The sequence below is a fragment of the Schistocerca americana genome, chromosome 2, assembly GCF_021461395.2.
Source record: "Schistocerca americana isolate TAMUIC-IGC-003095 chromosome 2, iqSchAmer2.1, whole genome shotgun sequence".
Classification (NCBI taxonomy): domain Eukaryota; kingdom Metazoa; phylum Arthropoda; class Insecta; order Orthoptera; family Acrididae; genus Schistocerca; species Schistocerca americana.
Genome location: NC_060120.1, coordinates 235,432,986 through 235,458,534, shown reverse-complemented (window position 1 = coordinate 235,458,534; position 25,549 = coordinate 235,432,986). Strand labels below are relative to the sequence as shown.

Genomic DNA, 25,549 nt, shown 5'->3' with positions numbered 1-25,549 from the left:
GTGTACGAGAAGTCGGTTGGTAACTTTCCTCATGTCAGCACGTTGTAGGTGCCGCCACCGGCGCCAGCCTTGTGTGAATCCTCTGAAAAGCTAATCATTTGCATATCACAGCATCTTCTTCCTGTCGGTTAAATTTCGCGTCTGTAGCATGTCATCTTCGTGGTGTAGCAATATTAATGGCTAGTAGTGTAACTTAAGATTTATTGACGCCGGCACTGAAGTATTGTTGTATGGAGAGCACGTGGCTGGTTAAGGCGGCGGCGAGAGCGGGAGGCCGCAGCAATCAGCGCAGAGCGTACCGGCGCCGGGGTTCCCCCCTCCCCCCCCCCCCACTGGTGGGGGCAGCAGTGGCGCTGGCGTACTTAAATGGCGAGCGGCGATGCGGGGCGCCATCCGGCAGTCCGGTAGCGCCGACACTCCTCCACACGACTCCACAACAAGCGACACCGCTGCACCGCCTTCTCCACGGACCGCCCCTGCTGCTCACCGACGCCAAAAACCTCGACGTCGAGCCAGCGTCAGTCGCTCTCTTCAGGTGCGTACCACATTCCTCCTCTCGACAGTGCGTGTGCAGCTGAGAGGTATACCTGCCAGGGGTGAGGCAGAGGCTGGCGAACACCGCTTCCCCCTCCCTCCACGTTGCCCCGCGTCTGCCGATGGTCTGTAATATCGGCTGTTGAGGAACATTGCCTTACTAGTGTACATTATGGATCTTTCTGTGGTGTTTTCGTATTTCCGTTGTTGTGACTGACGGTCTGCTGGACTTTGACGGTTCATTTACGTAAAGCGGAACACCTGCAGCAGTCATTTTTATGTTATTTTATTATGTTGCAACCAGTTTTCGTGGCTCAGTAGATTATATTCAGGCCTTAACTGACGCTGAAGCGGTGAACTCCAATCGTATGCCAACATCCATGAACTGGCTTCCGCAGTTTTTTTTTTTTTTAATAATTCTTTGGTCGTTCTATTCCTAATATTTCTCTTGTCAGTTGATAGTTGATGGTTACAGGCACAACATCGCTTTTACAGTATTTTACGGAAGCCACATCTCTTTTTTTATTTGTTTATACGTCTAGTTCCTTAGGACAAAATTGAGGAGCAAATCTTCAAGGTCATGGAACTTGTCGGTACATGGAATTACTACATATAAGTAACAACAGGTAAATTAAAATGTTTATGAACCCAAAAGAAGCCAGGACTTAAGTTTAAGTAAACGCAATCAACTATGTAACATAGGAATCAGTTTAATTTTTCAAGGAACTCCTCGACAGAACAGATGTGACTCATGAGGAAACACTTCAGTTTCGATTTGAAAGCGCTTGCACAACTGCTAAGATTTTTGATTTCTTGTGGTAGGCCTAGGTTTCTAGGCGCTACAGTCTGGAACCGTGCGACCGCTACGGTCGCAGGTTCGAATCCTTCATCGGGCATGGATGTGTGTGATGTCCTTAGGTTAGTTAGGTTTCAGTAGTTCTACGTTCTAGGGGACTGATGACCTCAGATGTTAAGTCCCATAGTGCCCAGAGCCATTTGCACCATTTGAAATAGGGGGCATATAATTTATATATATAAGGAACAGGAGTGGCCCCAATACTGACTCCTGGGGAACCCCCCCCCCCCCTTCCATTTAACCGTGCCCCACTCAGACCCCATTCTCAGCACTGTGAATAATGAACTTTTGTTGTCTGTTGTTAAAGTAAGAGGTCAACCAATTGAAAGCTACTCCCCGTTTTCCGTAATGGTCCAACTTTTGGAGCAGTATTTTGTGATCAACAAAATCAAACGCCTTACTTTAAAATAAGAGAGCCTAGTTTTCGAAATCTTTGGTTTAATCCATCCAGTACCTCACAGAGAAAACAGAATATAGCATTTTTTTTTGTTAAACCACTCCTAAAGCGGAACTGTACATTTAATAGCCAATTATGTGAATAACTTTAGCAGACACTGATGGTATAGAAATAGGTCTAAAATTGTCTCCATTATCCCTTTCTCCCTTTCTATAAAGCAACATTACTACTGAGTACTTTAATCGTTCAGAAAATTGACAATTCTTAAAGAAAAAATTACAAATATGGCTAAATACAGGGCTAATATGTGCAGCACAGTGCTTAAATATTCTTCTAGGCACTCCATCATAAATGTTAGCCACTGATAGGATCGTATATGTGATTGGATACCACCCCCTCAGCGTCAGTTAGGGCCTGAAGATCACCGAAACTGGTTGCAATATAATAAAATAAATCAGAACGACGGCTGCAAGTGCCGTGTTTTGTTACTGATGTGATGCGCTCACTTTTTCCTTTTATTAGTACTGCACCAGTAAATCCCCCAGCCCAGACTCTTTAAAGCATGGGTGGATCCGGCCTACTATTGGTTTCAGTCAGTTTCGCGGCAGAAATTCGTGGGAGAGAGAGAGGGAGCGATTTAGGGGCTCTCACACGTTCAGTATTATTGCCATTACCTGAGTATGTTGACCGCCTGAAGTCGGTTATTGACATCTCTGACCTACATGTACGACATAGGAGACAATCTGAGCAATTGTTTGCAGATGATACAGCCATTTATCGCCTTGTAAAGTCACCAGATGATCAAAACCAATTGCAAAATTATTTAGACAGGATATCGGTACAGTGCGAAAAGTTACAACTGGATCTAAACAACGAAAAGTGTGAAGTCATTCACATCGGTACTTTAGGGACACCTCTAAATTTCGGTTTAGGGGTAAATCTCAGAAATCTAAAGTCTAAGAACTCAGCTAAATACTTATGGATTACGAGTACGAATAACTTAAACTGGAACGATCACATAGATAATGTAGCGGAGGAAGCATACCATATACTGCTATTTATTAGTAGAACAGGTAGCAACAGGTCTGCTAGAGGGACTACTTACATTACTCTCGCCCGCCCTCTTCCGGAGTATTGCTGTGCGGTGTGGGGTCCGCACCAGGTGGGACCGACGGAGGTCATCGATAAACTTCAAAGAAAGGCAGCTTGTTTTTATAGGGCAAAGTGTGCCACGGACGTTATATGTGAACTGGGGTTGCTATCATTAAAACAAGGCATTTTCGTTGCGGCTGGATTTTCTCGTGATACTTCAATCAACATCTTTCTCCTTCGACTGCGAAAATATTCTGTTGGCGCCTACCTCCGTAGGAAGAAATGGTCAGCATGATAAAATAAAATCTCGCACAGAAAGATTTAAATGCTTGTTTTTCCCGCACGGCATTCGAGAGTGAAATGGTAGAGAAATAGCTTGAAACTTCCAGGCACACTGTGAATTGCAGAGTAATTATGTAAATGTAGATGTGAACTGAAGAGCCGAAGAAACTGGTACACCTGCATAATATCGCATAGGGCCCCGGCGAGCAGGCATAAGTGCCGCAACACGACATATCATGGACACGACTAACGTCTTGAGTTGTGCTGGAGGGAACTGACACCATGAATCATGCAGGGCTGTCCATAAATCCGTAAGAGTGAGAGGGGGTGGTGATCTCTTGTGAACAGCAAGTTGCAAGGCATGCCAGATATGCTCAGTAATATTCTTCTCCGGGGAGTCTGGTGGCCAACGGAAGTGTTTAAACTCAGAAGAGTGTTCCTGGAGCCGCTCTGTAGAATTCTGGACGTGTCGCATTGTCCTACAGGAATTGCCCAAGTCCGTTGGAATGCACAATGGACATGAACGGATGCAGAGTCGTATATAAGATGTGTCAGGGATCCCGTGTCACTCCAACTGCACACACCCGACATCATTACGGAGCCTCCAACAGTTTTAACAATCCCCTACTGACCTGCAGGGTCCATGAGGTTGTCCCCATACCCGTACACGCCCATCCGCTCGGTACAATTTGAAACGAGACTCGTCCGACCAGGCAACATGTTTCCAGTCATAAACAGTCCAATGTCGGTGTTGACGGGCCCAGGCGGGACGTAAAGCTCTGTGTGCAGCCATCAATAGTATACGAGTGGGCCTTCGGCTCCGAAAACCCATATCGATGATGTTTCGTTGAGTGGTTTCCACCTGACACTTGTAGATGGCCCACCAGTGTAATCTGGAGCAATTTACGGAAATGTTGCGCTTCTGCTGCATTGAATAATTCTCTTCAGTCGTCGTTGGTCTCTTTCTTGCAGGATCTCTTTCCAGCCGCAGCGATGTCGATGATTTGATGTTTTACTGGATTGCTGGTATTCACGGTACACTCGTGAAATGGTCGTACGGGAAAATCCCCACTTCATCGCTACCTGGAAGACACTGTGTCCTATCGCTCGTGTGCCAACTATAACACTACGTTCAAAGTCAGTTAAATGTTGATAACCATCCATTGTAGCAGCAGTAACTGATCTAATAACTGAGCCAGACACTTGTTGTCTTATATAGGCGTTGCCGACCACAGCTCCGTATTCTGCCTGTTTACATATCTCTGTATTTGAATACACATGCCTATACCAGTTTCCTTGGCGTTTTTCTGTGTAGTACAAGTACTGATAATCGGTACTGGTGCGAACCAAAATGTTCTCAACATTACCAATACCCATTTAGTGTGTGAGAGCGAGTATTATCGGTTTGGCAGTTCGGCATTCTGTTGTTCGTTTTGTTTCTGGGTTGCCTTGCGTATAATATAGCCGATATAAACTTTTTAAAATTAACAAAGAAATGATGGCTTAATTTATTTAATATTATAGAAACAACTAAGGCTTACGCGTCCACTCATCAAAAGTATGCCTGTGGCCACAAACCCCAAAGATACTCCCCATTGCGTGTCCACTGGGGCCGGCCGGAGTGGCCGAGCGGTTCTAGGCGCTGCAGTCTGGAACCGCGTGACCGCTAGGGTCGCAGGTTCGAATCCTGCCGCGGGCATGGATGTGTGTGATGTCCTTAGGTTAGTTAGGTTTGGGTAGTTCTAAGTTCTAGGGGACTGATGACAGCAGCAGTTACGTCCTGTAGTGTTCAGAGCCATTTGAATTTTTTGTCCACTGGGATTACCTATCTCATTACCACATTTTGTTTTTATACTGTTTTTCGTGCGTTGTGGATACATTACAACACTGCAACTGTTGACTCGGAAGGCAATTTACAGAGAACTAGCTGAAGCCGGCGTCGATTGCAGTGTCACGGAAATAAAAAAAGTGTTTGGTTTTATAATCTGTTAAATGAAGTGCTTTTGTATACACAGTTATTGAAATGGTGATAATTACGGCCTCTTAATTCAGCCAGGAAGGAAAGCCGGGAAGGGCTTTTCCAGTGGGGATTTTACACGCTTCATTCGCTGGTATAATACAAATTTATTTTACACAATTTCAGTCACATAGTAGCCAGTTAAGCTTTCATTTGTTTTTTAAGTTAATTAAAGGACCAAGCAATGAGAAGCTCGTTTAAAATTCATTGCCAATTTAAATAATTTACAGAAAATTTATAATTGACCAACCCAAGATGACATAATATTCTTTAAGACAAAACACGCCCTATATAAGACACAGAATGTAATGGGACTAAAGCCATAATGAAGGCAGGAACAGACCAGAACGGCCCTAACTACCAAATGGTGAGAATAAAACATGATTTATACATGAGTGATTAAAAACCTAAGACCATACTTAAAACAATGAAAAACAGTTTAACACTAATATCTAGGTAAGGTAATTTAAAACCCAGAAAAGCTCATCAATGGAAGATAATACATTTTCTAATAACACAAGAACAATTGAGTTAAAACAGATTAAGGCATACGTTGGGATACCAACGCACATTAAAATTTGTTTAAGGTGAAGACTACAATTCGGAATTTTTCCAAGTATAAACTTAACTTGAACAGTAGCATTAAGCAGTGCGGCTGCGGTTGTAGGAAACAGCGTGGAAGACAGACAGCGGGGAGAGACGCCGAGCGTATGCACTCCGAATGACTTAAATAGCCAGCTAAGCAAGCCGACAGGACGTGAGTAAGTGGGGTCCGATCCTGGGTAACATGTATCAGCAATGGAATACACGAGATTATTAACGACAGTTCCTTGCAGCACAAATAATTATTATTAGATAGAATTCCAATACACAGTCGTGCAACAAAAAAATTACTCAAATGTTTTTTATTCCAGTCTTTGATCACAATATCAGTTCTTTTGACGATGACCGGTTTCAGTCAATAATGACTATCCTCAGCACAGCATCGTCACATAGATCTAAAATAATGTGTAGATTTTAGACGTATGTGCCGATGCTGTGCTGAGTATGTTTATATGTTTTCACGATGCCATTACGGCCTTATCACTTTAGTACATGGTACGGAAAAGATCTGAGGATGGTCATTTCTGACTGAAACCAGTCATCGTCAAAAGAATTGATATTGTGATCAAAGACTGGAATAAAAAACATTTGACAGTATTGGATCACTTTTCATACACGCGACTATGACGCAGCTGGTGAAAAAAATAGCTCTTAGGGTACAATTAATTACTCTGAGCTCTTGACAAAACCCATGACAATGTAAATGCTTTTTAGTAAATTAACCGAAAGATTTTTAAAAACAGCTACACATGTTTTTTTAACAAAATAATTTGAGCAATTTCTATAAAACCATTAAAGTAGCCACAAGGACAGTTGCGTGACATTCAAAGTTCATCAGCTAACACATTAGTCCTTAGCGTTTCGGAGAGAACATATGCGTCCTGGAACAGACTAAAATTTTCCTGAGCGACTTAAACAAAACAGACGCACTACATAATTTCTTAGACAGGATAAGCCTTTAGCATTACCGTACAAGCAAACTATATATGAACCAATAAAACAGCAAAACAGACACACATTCTGACATGAACAATTATTCATCTATTGTAACATTTCACTGCGCCACCAACTGAATTTTACATGAGCAATAACTTACTTTAAAAATCAAAAGAATTAAGGGAAGGCGGACAAGAACAGGTGGTGACACGTACTACTACAGCCCACCTCCAACCTTCAAAATAAGCTTTCTTCTGGAACACGGCGCTTTAAAACTGCCTAAAGGTCCACAAGCACCACGGATACATAAGGTCACCACACAAAACGAATTATAATGTGATATCAGCTAATGAATCAGTCTGAAACGTCTACCGGATCGTTCAGTCACCTTGCCATTCGAATAGCATGGAGACGCGGGTATCCGTACCCAGCAAACTGAAGGAAGACAGACCAAAATGACCGTGAACGCTGCCCTGACAGCCCGGTTCTCTGCCGATAAATCACAGCGCAAGCCACGTCGGTACTCGGTAAATTACACGGGGTAACATGACCCCAACACTGCTCGCCCGCCAACGCTTAACACCGCGGCGAAAGAGTCACTCAGTTTATAACTGCCCAACAAACCGGCCACCAGGCTAGGATCAGCCACACCAGAGGCCGCTGCGCTTGAACGGTAACATATTAGTCAAAGATCACAATGAACAGTGATGTCGATACATTGTGAGAAAGCCGCCACGGCTCGATCTCCTGCGCCGCACATCAGAGCGGCTTAGGGCTAAAACTCACGACTGTCCTAAGCTGGCTAACATGTCCCCTAGATAACTTGCCAGTCTTAAGGATAATTGACTGGCCTCAGTAACTGGAGAATCCGTCAAGGTCCACGAAGCGAGGACACAATTTACCAGAAGGTTCTAGCTGTCGTCCTCGGCCCATGGCGAAGTTACGTAAAAACACGTTATCACCAGTTTTAGTCCTACAGGGGTGCCTGCTGTGTTTATATCTAAGACGCTGCCTTCGACGGGCTAAGTCCAGTCACTTTCTCTAACGCCCGATTCGATCTTGCTGGGCCAAATTTCATCAAGAGACCATAAACTGGTCAAGGGCGAGTGAATAGGATAAGACAACATCAAAGAGGATGGGATGACTTTAATATCTTCGTGCTGAGCGGTATTAAAAGCAAAATGAAGCCCACTTCTGGGCTTCAGCATGAAAGATAAGTGCCGATTTGAGGTTCCTATCAACACTCTCGGCAAACGATCCTAGTTTTAATATACCGGATGCCGTTTATGAACTCTTTAGAGAGAAATGCGGTTGCATTTTCACTAACCAAGATCTTAGGTGGACTGGAAATAGAAAATTCTTAGATAGATGTTGAATGGTGATGCCAACAACTGGCCGGCCGAAGTGGCCGTGCGGTTAAAGGCGCTGCAGTCTGGAACCGCAAGACCGCTACGGTCGCAGGTTCGAATCCTGCCTCGGGCATGGATGTTTGTGATGTCCTTAGGTTAGTTAGGTTTAACTAGTTCTAAGTTCTAGGGGACTCATGACCTCAGCAGTTGAGTCTCATAGTGCTCAGAGCCATTTTTTGTGATGCCAACAGTGACGCCCTGACTAGGAATCAACCAAGCAAAACGAGTAAATCCATCTACTACCACAAGAATATAACGATATCCGTTTCTGGTACGCAGGACGGGACCCACTTAATATGATTTTGTCCATGTGGCGATTTTTGCGAGTAGAATGCAGGAAACCCTTCGGAGAATTGGGATTAGACTTACCTACTTTCCATTTTTCGCACTCACCAAGGAATGCCGAATATCCATCTACAACGAAGGCCAGGCAACATGTTCCCTAATCTTAACGAGGGTTTGCATTGTCCCAAAAGACCATCTATAGCGGAGTTATGAAAATAATGAAACACGGCAAGTATTTACTCACTAGAGAGATAAATCTTTAGTCCCTTACCGTGTCTATCCTTGTGACAAACAATGCCCTTCCATAAAACATAATCGTTAACCCGCTCTACCCTCTTGCAAACAGCATTTAATAGGCGAATAACTGGGTCTTGGTACCGACGAAGCTGACATCAACCATCTATTCCCTGTCCTTTTCTTCCAAATCCCCCCCCCCCCTCCCCTTTACCTTTAATTTACATATAATGAATCACAGCTGCGGATTCCTCGTGGTGTCAATTCTTTCGGAACATGTTCGAGAGAACAGACATCACGCATTCATATAATAAACATTTACGTCACAACGCTACGGTTAGGACTTCATGCGCTAGGAGCGCAGCTGTCGCTTCACGTGACTAGACAGCCCGCGAACTTACGTATGTGAATCAGGCTCACGGGTCACCAAAAGTTGCCCATGCTTATTTTTTTTAAAAAAAAAAGAGCTTCTAACCTCTGGAAAGGTTTGAAAATATGTTTAAAGTCAATTGAAAGTCGCTGAGTGCTCTCATTATCAAACACTGGGTGAGTAGAATGTGTGTAATCTACTTTACGTTTCAAGAAAAGCTAGTTTTTTTCCACTTCTCAATATTTATGGCGTCATGACTTCCTAACTATGTGATGTACGATGATATAATTTTGCAGGTACATTCAGTGGTCTGCGGTGGTCGCGCGGTTCTAGGCGCGCAGTCCGGAACCGCGCGACTGCTACGGTCGCAGGTTCGAATCCTGCCTCGGGCATGGATGTGTGTGATGTCCTTAGGTTAGTTAGGTTTAAGTAGTTCTAAGTGCTAGGTGACTGATGACCACAGCTGTTAAGTCCCATAGTGCTCAGAGCCATTCAGTGATATATGTGTATACTGTCTGCAAAAGGTACTGAGGATATAGTTGACAGCAAAGAAGTGCTAAGAAGCACAGCATGTACATCGAAAATGTGGGAAACTATTTTCCTCTCATCATTTTGTTGGGGTGTCAGCAAAAAAAAGGTTCCGTAAAGTTTTGAAATTATGTGTAACGTTTCTTGAAAGTCACTAATTGCTCTCATTGTCAATTGTTGCATAAATAAAGTTCAGAATCGCAACAAGACAAACACACTGTTTAAGGAACGGTAGGAATACAGCAACCGGTCGCAATCCTATTGGGTTTGTTTTATTATTCTTCCTTATACACACTGTTTAAGGAACGGCAGGAACACAGCAATCAGTCGCAATGCTATTGGGTTTTACAGATTTCAGCTGTAAATGGCCACCTTCAGTGCACGTGAATGAGTTACCATACAGCAGACTCGCAGCAGTACATGTCACCATATGACTTTATTGGTGTATAGGCAGAAGGAAGGTTAATTTCTTTCTGCCTGCACACCAGTAAAATCATATGGTGACATGTACCGCTACGAGTTTGTTGAATGGTAATTCACTCACGTGCACTGAAGATGGCCATTTACAGCTGGAATCTAGATATAGAAGAATAATGAAAAAAAAAAAAACAATGTGATCGCTGCTGTGTGGCTAATCAGGTGCATCCCAGCCCACAATATTTGTTCCGCAATGGTGATGCTGTGTTCCAAGTCGACAGAGCTCCTGTCCAAACAGTTCGCATCGTCTACTTTTATAAGCACAAGAATGTACTGTCAAATCTTCCCCGGCCACTAAAGTCACCAGATTTCAATATTATGGAGGCTTTTTGGTATGCTTTTCAAAGAACAGTTCGTGATCGCTATCCACCTCAGTCATCGTTACCGGAACTTGCCACTATATTACAGGATGAAAGGTATAAGATTCTTGGTGAGAAAAAGGTGAAAAAAAAGGAAATTAGTTGCAGTACTACAAAGTTTATCGAAAACTCCTTGATGTGACTTTCCCAAGTCTTTAAAAACGTCTTTCTCAGAAGATCAAAGATTAACACTGGTTACATGATGTGAAGTTTCGACAAATACGCATCCATGCCATAAAGCACGAACGATAAAGATGACCTCAATAACAATAAAACTAAAAAAACATCATGTTGACTGTCATCAGAAAATGCTTCGCAAATGTGACTGATGAACTCATTTCATTCACTACTTGCATTTGTGAACCACTTTCTAATGACAGTCAGCAAGATATTTTGTGAGTTTATTGCTATGGACGTGAATTTGAGCTTCATTTCTGCCTTGTGGCTAAGTATTTAACGACCTTCACAACATCAAGTAACTACTGTTAGTCATTGAGGACGACGTATTTGAAGACTATAAAACCTAGATGAAAGGGTTTTCGACGAAACGTGTGCTATTGCAACTGATTTGGTTGTTTTTTATCCTTTTCCTCACGAAAGAGCACATTATAGTTGCAGCCTACAGCCACGTTCAAGATAGTGAAGGTACAAGATCCCTTTTAAAAACCATAGAGGACCTTTATTTATCCATTCTGAGACGGCTGGAAACTGTTTCGAATGGCTACGTGTTTCATACGCCGTCTTAGACATGGTAATGCTTCGGGTTTTTGGTGTTTTCATATTTTTTTCCATCCCCTGCGTGTTTTGCGAGATGATCCGTGGGTGTTTGAAATTATTAGTAACTTGTTTCAAAGAGCAGGGCAGTTTTTATCCAGTTGCGAGGACAACATGTCTAATACTATAAATTAAATTGTAAAGTGCTGAGGAAGTATTGTATCAGTGACACCCCCACTGCCCCCGCCCCCAACGCCCCCCCCCCCCCCCCCGCCCTCCTTCGCCGCCCCGCCAGTACCCCATTTTTTAACGAATCGAATTCCCATGTATAAAACAACACATTACAAGTCGCAAAGCACTCTAATTTTGAAATACTGAATGAAAACAGCGTGGGTTTTTCGCGTGGCGTGAGTTACGATGACCCAAGACGCATACACTGCTACTAACCTAAATACTTGACTTATTGCGTTAAACCTTTGAAGTAAATTATGATAACATTTTAATGTTTTTAATTCTGTCAATAATTATATGAAATACTGAAATTAAATTTTTGTTGCTACTCAAAGTCCTTAGCCAGACAACTTGCAACTGACCTTGGGTGCTTGGAAGTCGGTTTTAACCCCTTAGTAATACAGATTGCTTCTTAAGATAGACAATGGGTGAAACTTGAAGTTTTACCCCTTTTAGATGGGGACTTGATCGAGAAGTTTGCTATTCACATACATATGTACTAACAGTATTTCATACTGGAGTCAGTGGTGTCTCAAACCACACATTCATGACTATCTTGCAAACGGCTCGTCTCCAGACTCATACGTTGTTATTTCTACCATCATCTACTTTCACGAGTGTCCCTGTTCGCTTTAATTATGACGGTCCCCGAACACCATCTAAAAGCTACTATTAAATTTTGTTCTGCTACGTCTCGATTTGATCAATACGTCAACCGCATTGCGACGTACAAAAATTTTTTCAAAGACAATACTGCAACTGCGCAATTGCAGGCTTAGCTAACATCTGCATTTATGTTCAAGCGTGCATTTCTCGCGGTGTTTGTCCAACCCCTGTAGTAGCTGATGGTGATGAAGTGTCTTTCTTCGTGAGTGAAGCATTATTTTATAACACCGTTGAGTGTGTCCAAGTTTGAGAGATACGCAGAGTATTAAACGTGAGAAACGTATTTTTCTATTTCGCTCATTTTGGTTTCTATTTTTACGCATTGTGTCTTTGTTGAATTTTGCACTGCACAGAACCATTACTGCAGAAACAGTGCAATGCTCCCCGGTGGAAACTATGGAAATGCCTCCTTTCCATGTCCACACGGTCTACTTGACCATTATACTTCAGAAAATTTGTTGGTTGATTGTGGCCTGCTACCTACATGGAATCGTTAAACGCGCCCTCCCCAGAACTGAGGCATCCTGTATGTATAAGCAGCCCGTTTTCAACATGTCGCTTTCCCCAGTATTTGTAAGTAGCATTACAAACTGATTCAGATGCTCTATTTGTACTAACTTGTCTGCTGTGAAAGATAATTCATTTACAACGAACGTGTTGTTTAAAACAGTACAGCTGTACAATATGAAATCCAACAGCAGCCGTCCCGTTGCGCATTTCTTCGAGCGACCTGTGATTCACTATGACTAGGTGTCGGCTATACTAACGCTTCAAAGAGTTTGCAAAATTACTACCACATGAGAGTAATAAAAATATAATGTACCTGGTATCGCAGGAGTCCTCGGTTTTCTCAGTTGTTTCTCGAAATTTGTTTCTAAAGAAAATAAGTTGCATTAAATGTTAAGCACCTTATATCAGCCGATTGCTATCGAAAACCTTCGATAAATTCAGTTCTTTCGCGTTCGTTACTGCGTGATCCGTTTGGAAGTGATATGTTTCTATCTCCCTGTCATTTGAGAATCGACTTACCAAGCCAATTACAGGGGAACGTACAGTTCAGCGTGGAATCCGAATCATGGTGTAGCTTCTGATTTTAGAAATCAAGAATTACCTTTGTTAACAGATACATTCGATGCTAGAAGAAATCAGATGCCAATCACTGTCTTATTTTTGGAAAATTTGACAAGTAGCACTAACCACAATGATCAAACTTCTAACCATTCTTGTGACATACACTTGCTTATGAAAACTGCCAAAATTGGTGTAGACCGCTCATGTGAGAATCAAACAAAAAATATTTCCATTACTCGGAAGCATTCAAGGCTCCCAGAATGAAATTTTCACTCTGCAGCGGAGCGTGTGCTGGTATGAAACTTCCTAGCAGATTGAAATTGTGTGCCCGACCGAGACGCGACCTCGGGACTTCTGCCCTTTGCGGTCAAGTTCTCTACCAACTTAGCTACCCACGCACGACTGAGGACTACTCGTCACACCTTCAGTTCCGGCAGTACCTCGTCTCCTACCTCCCGAACTCCACAGAACGCCCCTGCGACACTTGGAAGACAAGCACCCGTCGAAGAAACGATATTGCGGAGACATGGCTTAACCCCAGCCCGGGGATGTTTCAGAATGAAATATTCACTCTACAGCGGAGTGCGCACTGATATGAAACTTCCTGGCAGATTGAGGTACTGCTGGAAGTACAGCTGTGAGAAATGGCTTTACGTCGTGATTGGGTACCTCAGTCGATAGAGCACTGGCTCGCGAGAAGCAAAGGTCCTGAGTACGAGTGTCGATCCCGCACACAATTTTAATCCGCCAGCAAGTTTCATACAGCGCACACTCCGCGGCAGAGTGAAAATTTCGTTCTGGAAACATGGCTAAGCCATGTCTACCATTATCCTTTCTTCTAGGGTGTTAGTCTTGCAGTTTTCACAGCAGAGCTTCTGTGAAGTTTGGGAGGTAGGAGACGAGATACTGGCAGAATTAAAGCTGTGAGGAGGAGTCGAGAGTCCTGCAGAGGTAGCTCAGTCGGTAGAGCACTTGCCCGCGAAAACCAGAATTTCCGAGTTCGAATCTCTGTCCGGCACATAGTTTTAATCTCCAGGAAGTTGTAAGTAGACTGTTTAGGTTCTTATATTGGTAACACCTCGTAGCGCTCTGTATGAAAATCACTGGCTGTGCTGTGTGCAGTCTGTAGTTAGTTTGCATTGTTGTCTGCCATTGTAGCGTTGGGCAGCTGGATGTTAACAGCGCGTAGCGTTGCGCAGTTGGAGGTGAGCCGCCAGCAGTGGTGGATGTGGGGAAAGAAATGGCGGAGTTTTGAAATTTGTAAGACTGGATGTCATGAACTGCTATATATATTATGACTTTTGATGATATTAAGGTAAATACATTGTTTGTTCTCTATTAAAATCTTTCATTTGCTAACTATCCCTATCAGTAGTTAGTGCCTTCCGTAGTTTGAATCTTTTATTTAGCTGGCAGTAGTGGCGCTCGCTGTATTGCAGTAGTTCGAGTAACAAAGATTTTTGTGAGGTAAGCGATTTGTGAAACGTATAGGTTAATGTTAGTCAGGGCCATTTTTTTGTAGGGGTTTTTGAAAGTCAGATTGCGTTGCGCTAAAAAATATTGTGTGTCAGTTTAAGCACAGTCATGTATAATTTTTCAAAGGGGACGTTTCAAATTTTCATTCGAGGTTTGTTTGCAAGCCAGTATACACGAAGTAGCCAAGCTAAAACTGTCCGAGGAATTGAACAGTAAGCACCATTCTCGATATGACACAGCGGCTTCTCAGAGCGTGGGTAAGGATTTTCCGATACATAACTACACTTATCTCTGAGTTCACTTGTACGGAGAGGCTGAACCAGACCTCGTCTGTAGAAATGAAGAACTCAGGACCCAAATGTCCCGATAACACTTTAACCAGGGTCTATCGGCAGAGCTGACGGTCTGAAAATCTCAACAGTCGCCTAACAGAGCACTTGTAAGAGTAAAGATGCAGGTATGTTCTGATAATGTTCTTAAGTGACAACCTCTCATCGTTTGCTTTACGAACTAAACAGCATTGCGATTTTGTTGGATTTATCTGCGAAACTCATTTGAGCATTGATCTCTGGCGTTCTGACTCGTAGCGAATAGTTTTCTAATGACGTCTTTGCTGTTTACATTACGCTGTGAAGAAATGTCTAAAACTCCGTTCGAGTCCGTAGGTATGAGAGTTGTACATTGGAAAACGTTCCGGGAATTCAGTATATTTTCTCATTCTGTTTTGAAATGGTAGCAATCACTTTTTGTGTACTGCAGTTTTTTTTCTGAAGTTACGAAAACTGCTCCTGAAAAGTAAGGTTTTCAAATCTGAAAAACTGTTCCAAAATACAACTGGTCATGCACCTAGAAGAAAATATTATATTCAAATTTGAAAGAGTTCAAATAGAGAAAAATTTGTATATACTTTTGATAACGATAGAAGCTGAAGTGATGAATCAAAACTTTTGGTCAGGCCATCACCTGAACCCAGGCTCCTGCTTACTAGGCAGATGGGCTAACCACTATACCACTGCAGCAATGTGGTTAACATACCTACGCGGACTACTGTAGTCTAATGCACTCCCTAACACAAACTTCAGTTCACGCCTTCAGCTCATTATCACATTCTTAAATCGTTAGTATCGCCCAGCCTCTTATCAATAATGTATTTTATATTCTGTATGTTATATTATATCTGTACTACTCACCAATAATCAGTAAGTGAAATCAGATTAAGAAGAAGTATTATAAACAAGCAGTTACAAGTTTCAAACACTTTGAAACAGAAGCTGTTAGCAACTAACACCAATTTCGATTTTCAAGACAGGGAGTATTGTTAAGACGTTAAAGAAACTCAGTCATTTGCATATATCACGAGCTCTATGGTAGAAGGCCTTCCTCTTCGAAGAACAAGATGGTGCACGACCGACTTAAACGTCCACACGTTATCAAACTACTTTTAAAAATTCACACAGTTTTACTCACCATAAAATCCTCTAACTGAAGAATTAACAATATCCTCCACATAACTACACTGACGGGAAAAAAATCGCAACACCAAAAAATAATTACTGTATAGTAATGAAATTCCGGAAATACATTTGTCTAGGTAACAACATACCTAAGTGACTAACATTGTGAGACAACAGATTAATGTAAGCGCGAGATAAGCCACTGTGCCCGTGCGGGGTAGCCGAGTGGTCTAGGGCGCCTTGTCACGGTTCATGCGGCTTCCCCCGTCGGAGTTTCAAGTCTTTCCTCGGGCATGGGTGTGTGTGTCGTCCTTAGCGTAAGTTAGTTTAGGTTAGATTAAATAGTGTGTAAACTTAGGGACCGATGACCTCAGCATTTTGGTCCCATAAGACCTTACCCAAAATTTCCAAAAATTTAAGCCACTGCAAATGTGATATACTGGTACATAAATAACCGATGTAACCGCCAGAATGTTGAATGTAAGCATGCAAACGTGCATGCATTGTGTCGTACGCTACAGGTGCCGGATGTCAGTTTGTAGGTTGGAGTTCAATGCCTGTCGCACTTGGTCGGTCTATACAAGGACGGTTAATGCCGTTTGTGGATGACGCTGGAGTTGTCGTCAGATGATATCCCACACGTATTCGATTGAAGACGTATCTATCCTTTACAAAACATATTTCGCTTTTCTTAAAAAAAATAACTCTGATTAAGAGAAAAGAACAATATTCGTAACTCCCATCATATCAGTTTCATTCAACATAATTGTAAATAGTTAAATTTATATTCTTTCAGAACTTCCTCAGCAAGTACGAAATGCAACTATAATAACTTATCAAAGGCACCATAATAAATCATATTTAATAAAACAAATTTATATATTCATCTCTATCTATGCATGGAAGTACTGCTGTGACATGAATGGCAATTACGCGTCAATAAATTAAAGCAATATTTTTTATATAGGCAACAACCATCCACACGTATCAACACAATTAATAAAAATTATATTTATTATGACGTGTCCCATCACTGAGCTCTGATTAAATACAGGAAACCAACAAGACTGGAGCCACCACGCTCATCTACACTCGCATCTACATCTACTCTCCGCAAGCCACATTACGGTGCGTGGCGGAGGGTACATTGTGCACCAGTTTCCGCTTTTCCTGTTCCAGTAATGTACGTTTCGTGGGAATAACAATTGCTGATAAGCCTCCGTGTGGGCTCTAATCTCTCTAATTTTATCTTCCTGGACTGTTCGTGGGATATATTTAGGGGTATGCAATATGTTGGTTGACTATTCTAGGAATGTACGCTCTCGGGAATTAAACAGTAGATCTTAACGCAAAGTACAACGACTGTCTTCCAGTGACTCCTACTAGAGTTGGCTCAACATCTCCGTGACGCTTTCGCGCTTGCTAAATGAACCTGTAATGAAACGTGGTGCTCTTCTTCGTCTCTTCTCTCTTATTTCTATCAATCCTGTTAGTTAAGAATGCCATACTGACGAGTAATATTCACGTGTTGGCAAAGTGTTTTGCAAGCTACTTTCGTTGTTGATGGACTACGTTTCCTGAGGATTCTCCCAGTGGATCTGTCTGGCATCTGCATCACTCTCAATTAATTTTATGTGGTCGTTCCGCACCAAATCGCCCCTTACGCATACTCCTAGATATTTTATGAAAGTAAATGCTTACAGTGATTGCCCTGCAATGTTGTAATCACAAAATAAAATTAAGGTAGCTAACTTGCCTTAGGCCAGCAACAACAACAGTTTTTTGAACCACGACCAGAGCCTTTCCGAATAACAAATAGGGCCACCCAGCACTTCTGTACATGCAGTGAGGTACACCAGGTTTTGCGGCCCGAACAGGCGACCATTAGCGCATTGTATCACTCGATGATAGAAGCCGCCGTTGACGTTGCAGAGCCAGCAAAACAAATACGTCCAGGCTCCACCGGAGCGGATACCGTTGATAGTCGCTACAGGTTCCAAGCTGGTGGCGAGCAACAATAGCTATTATATGAATGCGTGGTGTCTGTTCTTTCGGACATGCCCTGACGTGTCCGAAAGAACAAACACCACGTACTCGTATAACTGATACGTCTCGATGGGCTATGAATCCACAACCACCAGTGCTGATGCACATTTACGTTCGAGCTGCAGGTGGGAATCTAAAATTAGTGAGTACGGAGGACATGGTCATGGACGCCAGATAAGCGGTGGCGTTAGGTGGGACTGTGGCTGGCTGGGGAGCGTGCCGAGATAGTGGGCGCATTTGCGATAAACACTGTGTCCGGGGGGCGCACTGGCTGACGAAACTGCCAGTGAGTAGGAGATACCGGGTTCGAGCCCCGGTCCAGCACACTTTTCACTCGTCGCCGTTGATTCCGCATAAAGTACTGGTGGCACCGTATCATCACTTCATTCCCTTTCTTTTTCTTCCTCCGCCTCCACCTTCAATTTACATGTGAACTGCTGTTGTCGCTCCTCAGCAGACGGCAGGTAGCTTCGTGCAGGAGGCGCCACAGTTGCACTGCCCACGGCGCCGCTCAACACCGAGCGCTGGAGTTCGAATGCATGGCAACAGCAGCAACTCAAATATGTAGAAGTCGTAGTATTTACAAACGCTGCACAAAACACACCCCATGTCTCACTATAACAAAAACATCAGAAAATGCCAGAAACTGCATATGGCGGTTTCCAGTGCGCATGCGTTCCTAGGTGCACAGTCCTCGAGTTAACAACACTCTCCCCTGTTGTTTTTGACAGCCCGCTAGATTCCCGTGAAAAAAGCAATTCAGGTAAAACATTAAGTCAACAAATTTCATTTATTTACTACGCGATTTCTCACTAAGGGGTGTGTGGTTTCTCTGAGGAGCGCTACAATAGCCAATTAATAGAGACAATGGACTGGCATTCGGGACGACTGCCAGTTGACATCTCTTTCTGACCATCCAGATATACTTTTCCCTTGGTTTTCCTAGTCCACTAACGAGAATATCGGAGCTATTCTTTTGAGAAGGACACGCTAGATTTCCTTGCGGATCCTGCTTCTGTGCGAACTGGTGCTGCTTCAATAACTTCGTTGTAGACGGTGAATTACATTCTAACCTGCTTCTTTCCAAAGAACTTGTCGTTGAGGAAGAACTGTTGAATCTTGCTCTTCGTTCCACCTCTTTCGTAATAGCAAAAATAAAATAAGAGGGAAATAAACTGACGTGGCCTAGTATCTGACCTGACGCGTCTATCTTTTCGAAGACCTTACCACCCCACTTCTCATTAAAATCAAATTTGTCAACATAAATGTGTGGCAAAAAATATAAACAAAGATTACGATTTGTGGTCACTTCTGACGTAAAAACTGTAATTAACCATCTTTCGTAACTCCGTAGACATTCGTATCACGACATAAGAACTGCTTCTGCGCATCACGACACGGCTAGGAACCTTCCTGGCAAAGTGAAAGTGTATGCCAGACCTGATTAAAAACTCAGACCCTGGACTTTCGCGGGTAAATTTAGTTCCCATATTAGGTTTCCTTGAACGATTCACAAAATGCCCTTACTCCCAGCACTTTTTTCCCACTTTTCAAAGTTAGTCAGGATACCATGATGCTTATTTCGTTCTTGTGGATTTATATAAGAATGCTGCTCTAACTTAGCGTTACTTGCTGTAAACAGAAAACTATGCGCAGTGTTCTGCCGCAATGTTATGAGCAGGTACACAACGACGTGTTGTCTCACATCTGGTGTTTAAATGAACAGCAAGCTGTTCTAGCGTGTAATTCTGAAGCCTTTGATGTTAATTAGGAGATACGTTGAACCATAAACTTACAGGTTACGCAATACTTCCGGGCTACTAAGAGATCGATTGACTGTTCTGCGGTGGCCTTTTATTAGAGATATTATTGACGCAGACCACGTCTCCGGGCTGCTTGAAGAAAGTAACACACACACACACACACACACACAGAGACAGGGATTAGAAATATCAATACTTCCCACGGCCGGCGTGACGCGGAAATAATTTGCCTTTGCCCCATAACTAAGTTATAGACCGAGCATCCTTTTGGAAGATGTGAAGTCTGACTAGGTCATTGGTGTTAAGTAGCAGATTCTATGATTCGTCAATCCTAAGCGCTTATGCTACCTCGATAATTGCTAGCCTCTGACAGTTCTGTCTCAAATTGCTACGCGTTCTGCTTACACGATGGTCATCGCTCATTTTCGGAAATGAGGTGATGACATCCAACGCCTTTACGACAGTTAGCGATTTCGCTGTCAATTGCCCACTTCCGAAAGACACCAAAGAAAACAGCAAACAGTATCTGATGGCTCTTGCTACTATGGAGCTACAAATCCGTAAAGATCTCACTTTGTCCAAGTGCATAAAACAGAAAATTTGTCCATTATCTGCAAAGAAATTCTGTCGAATCATTTCCTTGCCACTTCGTACTGCGTTACACTCCCTCTACACGATCTAAATGAAGTCGTCTCGAAGGTACAGCTCAAGACTTAAGTTCCTAATACACCATCGTCATCTCACACACAGATATTTCAGTAAATATTTCGAACGATCTCATAGATATCCGTGAATGTATTGACTGTGTGGTAGTCATGGAAAGTACTATTGATTCACGTATGTCCAGAGCAGTGTAGTTTCAGAATGAAACGAAACGGAATCGGAGACCAACATTCTAAGTAACGATGGGGCATTTTATTTCACAAATATTACTAATCACGTCAGTTTCGTTTTCAGCCAATAGATTGAGACGATAAGGATTTTAGAACGGCGTGAATGGAAGTGGCGCAAAAAGCCTTGCAGCTGTCGTAAAATCATGATGAAAATCAAGCTTCGAAAATTTATTTCTGTCGTTGCTTGGGGGTTACAAGTCATTACTTCTACTGTGCAAACAGTTGCAGGCGACGTTCTCAGAAAGATTAGGATAGTATTTGGCTTTACAAAAATTATAGTACGGATACGTGTAATCCGTATTGCCGATTACGATAATGTTAGTACCAGGGCAACAATACCGTACCACGGACGGTTTCCTCGGAAATGCAGCTCAACGAAGCCGCAGTGGCTATATAAGGAGACGCGGTGCCCCTGAAATCCAGACGTCTTCAGCAGCAGGAGAGGGCAACACGGGGCGACGGCAGCTTTGGACGACGAGAACTTCTCACGTAAGTATGGGTTAAGTACGTCTCTCCACAGGTGCGTCGCGAATACTCGTCTGCGACTCTTCACCATTGCGGCTCTTCACAAATTCTTCCCATCGGCGACTCCAGACGCCTGGATTGCTACATTCTGGCTGTGGCCACTAACGTGACTCTTACGCGTCTGGGGCTGCATGTGTGTGACTTTTACCTATTTGGGACTATATGTCTGTGACTATGTGTCTAGGACTATGTGTCTGGAACTACTACGTGTTCGTACTCTTGACATCTGCCAAGCAACTCTGTTGGAACTGTGCACTGCGCGACCCCGGGTCTACGCTTCGCACCCACGAGTCTACGCTTCGCATCGACGAGTCTGCGCTGCACGTCCACGAGACTACGCCGCGCCACGCTACACTACGAGCCTGCGACTCTACGCTACACGTCCATACGTCTACGCTGTGCGTCCACGAGTTTGCGATTTGCCTCGGCCGAGTTAAGCTCTGGCTTGGCCCGTCACTGGTCCACCTAGGACAGGCCGCGCCACGCGTCGGCCTGACGGGCCCTGTATCCTGCTGAGGCCTGCCGACCTTTTAAGGTTTTGTTGCCGGCCTTTTCAGGCCGTGCGCAGGTCATGTTGCAGGTCCAGAGATTCGGGAAGTCGAGGCCGCTGACGAGTGGACGTACGGCGTCGACGAGTAGCTGCCACGCATCTGCGACTCTACGCATCCGCGACTCTACGCATCCGCAACTCTGCTTCGCATCTGCGACTCTACGCATCCGTGACTCTGCGTCGCATCGGCGCCTCTCCACTACGCGTCGGTCACGCTACGGAGGAGCGACTCTACCCACTCCACTCACTCTACGCGACGCGTCTGCCACGCACCGCTGATCCTGAGGACGACGCCTCTGCATGACAGCTTATCGCGGTCCGTCAGTTCCGACCAGGGTTTTCGGGAGGTTTCCCTTGGTTGTAAGGCGAATGCCGGAACTGTTCACCTCCTCCCATCGATATAGACAGAACTCATGTAAAGAATAAAGTGGGAAATAAAAGCAAGAAGCTTACTTTGGCTTGTTTTCAATTAGTTTTGATATGTTTATGTTGAATATATCCTGTGCCTGAGGCACGAAGCTTCATCCGATGCGATAGTATGCGCAGAGGTCAATGACTTCTCGCAAACAGAGAATGATGTACAAGGTTCTAGCAAAAAAGGATGAAAAATTTGCATATCCTTGGTAAAACAGGGTTAAAACAGACACACAAAACTGCTTGGTGATTCGGATAGGTTCGCTGGCTGATTTGTGATTAACATTGAGGGAAATATAAAAGCTACCTGATACTCAGTTTTTTACAATTTTACCAGCCAAACATACCACTCAGTTTTTTACAATTTTACCAGCCAAACATACCTACTACTCAACTGAATGTTTCATGGAAACGTCAGTGTTATCTCTGGACTAAGCAATCCCTGACTGGCTGTATATTTCTGCACCTGAGAAAAAGTTTGCAGCACTGAAGGTCCATGACTACAGGAAACGTTCTCTTACGTTTTACTGCGATCTGTGTTCACACTGAGTTCGTATGAGGTTTAATTTTCTTCAGTCTTCGACTGGTCGCTAAATGAAAACCAAAAGTACTTCCCTACATAGCTGCCGCTCCGACTTGAACATTTGTCGTAACGTGATACCAATTTTCCAAAACCCTCGTCACAGAAGGCACCAGCCTTTGATTTCCGCCAGTTCTCTAAGCTGGTCAGCAGCTCATAGGCTGTACCAAACTGCCGTCCTCGTAGCCAACGGTTCATGTGAACGAAAAGATGAAAATCAGAGTGAGCCAAGTTCGGTCTGCAACGTGAGTGATCAAATAGCTCCAACAGAAAACACTGCAAGAGCTTCGTTGCTCCTGCACTGTGCTGCCGAAAAATGTCACGAAGAACGAATTGCATGACAGTTACGTTGTATGGGCTGCATGAAATCAGACGATACTTCTCAACAGGACTTCGTATCTGGAAGTAGACACTATTTCCTAGGCACCTTTACGTGCTCACTGTGCTCTCAGACCTAACAAGTGCGACGTGACGCGATACGGGCATACTAGAGACACTGGGCAACACATTTGTGCAAATCTTCGCCAGATTTCCTCTGTGGTGTTAATTTCGCGACCGGTAGGAAGCCTTCAGCTGCGTATTCGGTATAGCTTACTAACATGATTTACAGTATTCAGCATACGTAAACAAACTAAAAACTACCTCTGTCCGTTTAGCTAGTTCAGTGGAATATCAGCGTAATGTCTAGTTTGGCCGAAGCGTATTTTACAGCTTTAGTCAACGACTTCTGCTTAAATTATGTCTGCTCTTACATTCACTTACAAAAAAAAGAAAAAAAATTGTGCGACGTGTGAAACATATTCAGTAGTCAGTACCAACGTGCCAAAGTTACTTCACTGTCATCAACACTAAAGCGTTCAGTTTCTTGTTAAATTACACCACTGCTCGTATAGTGCAAGTGAACAAAAGTCTGTCACAACTGCGTAATGATAAATGTGGCACAGTGAGACAAGGATATTTTCCGATCTCGAATCAAGCCCGTATCGAAATCTAGGATTTTCTCACACCAGTTTAGAAACATTTTGAGCTAGTTTGTGATTACCACCCCAGGTATCTAATACAAAAGCTAAAATATGCGAACAAACAAAGAGAACTTCGACTGTTCGTGAAGACGGTGTCACAGCAATTGTCTATAGTTAAGTCGAAATCGTTATCATGATTTCTGATCTCGAAGATAAATACGGCGGTGCAGAGGGGTCGTCCGACCGAGATTTATCCGAAATACGGAGATTATCCTCAAGCGAGACACACTTTTGCCATCAGCATATAACTCTTCTTTTATTTTTGTTCGGAGTGAATTAATCACACTCAAATTTCTGCAGTTCTCCTTGTTCATCGGGCGGGTGGATCCAGTATGTTGATCAGGCTTCTGAGTCATTGATCAGAATTCTCGACCAAACGGCTAATGTAGAACGTTTTCAACAAGAAACCATGTCATGAACGGTTTTCTGCGGAAATAACAGACTGTGGCCATGTTTTTCGATTTGGGGAACGCCTACGACACCTGCTGTAGGACTGCTATCTTCTGTATTATCTACACGTGTGGCTTCCGAGACCGTATGCCCCATTTCTTTCAGTAATTTTTAAAAGACAGAATTTTTAAAGTAAGTATGGATTCTGCTATGTCGGGTACCTTTATCCAGGAAAACGATGTGCTTCATGATTCCGTCCTGAGCGTCGTCCTCTTTGCAATCAACATTAATCCTGTTATGGCCCGTCTCCTGACCGGTATCTCCGGCTCTCTTTTCGTTGACTATTTTGCCGTATATTGCAGCTGTCTTCTGGCGGCGCAATTGGTTTCTTCCGCACTCTTTTACATCTTGGGCCTGTTGCTCTTCCGTTCGTTGCAACTACAGAATACCGGGACCTCACGTTCGGCAGGAAACTTTCTTGGACGACCCACGTGTCTTACCTGGCAGCCCGCTGTACGCAGTCCCTGAAAAACCTACGTGTCCTCGGCGGTACTTCCTGGGGAGCGGATCGGACCACCCTCCTCCGTTTGTACCGGTCCCTTGTCCGTTCGAAACTAGACTATGGGTGTTTCGTTTATGCATGTGCGTTTCCGTCCATCTTACGCCGTCTCGATACAATCCAACATCGTGGCATCCGTTTGGCCACTGGCTCCTTTTACACTAGCCCGGTTGAGAGTCTGCATGCAGAAGTTGCCGAACTGCCTCTGTCATACCGCCGTGATTTTCTCCTCGGCAAATACGCATGCCGTTTGTCTGCCACGCCAGGCCACCCATCCTACACCTCCTTCTTCGATGACTCCTTTGGTAGCCAGTACGGGACGCGCTCGTATTCTCTGTTACCTCCTGGAGTTCGCTTTCGTCGCCTGCTTCAGCAGCTTGATTTTACCCTCCCTACGACTTTTCGAGTGGGTGAGAGCCCGACGCCACCTTGGCTCCAGGCTCAGGATCGCGTTCACCTTGAACTCAGCTCGCTCCCAAAGGAGAGGATCGCGGATTCGATTTACCGCTCGGGGTTTGTCGAACTTCGTTCGAGGCTCGCTAATAACGTCTTTATTTACACAGATGGCTCAAAGACTACTGCTGGCGTCGGATGTGCCTTTGTCGTTGGCGATGATATCTTTCAATACCGGCTCCTTGACCAGTGTTCAAGCTTCACAGCTGAGCTTTTTCCTCTCTATCAGGCTGTTCAGTATATCCGCCGCCATCGTCATTCTCCCTATGCCATCAGCTCTGATTCTTTGAGCGCTATTGAGAGTCTGCGTGAGCCATATTCGGACTACCCTCTCGTGCAACGAATTCAACGGTCCCATCAGTC

General features: G+C 43.7%; 1 protein-coding gene across 1 annotated transcript in view; it reads left to right on the top strand.

Moving 5' to 3' along the window:
- Nucleotides 1–430: 430 nt before the first annotated feature.
- LOC124595301 overlaps nucleotides 431–25,549 on the top strand; it is a 149,555-nt gene continuing 124,436 nt past the window's right edge. The window contains exon 1 of the mRNA XM_047133988.1: nucleotides 431–535. The gene's annotated coding sequence lies outside the window, so the exon portion shown is untranslated. The remainder of the gene's footprint in view (nucleotides 536–25,549) is intronic.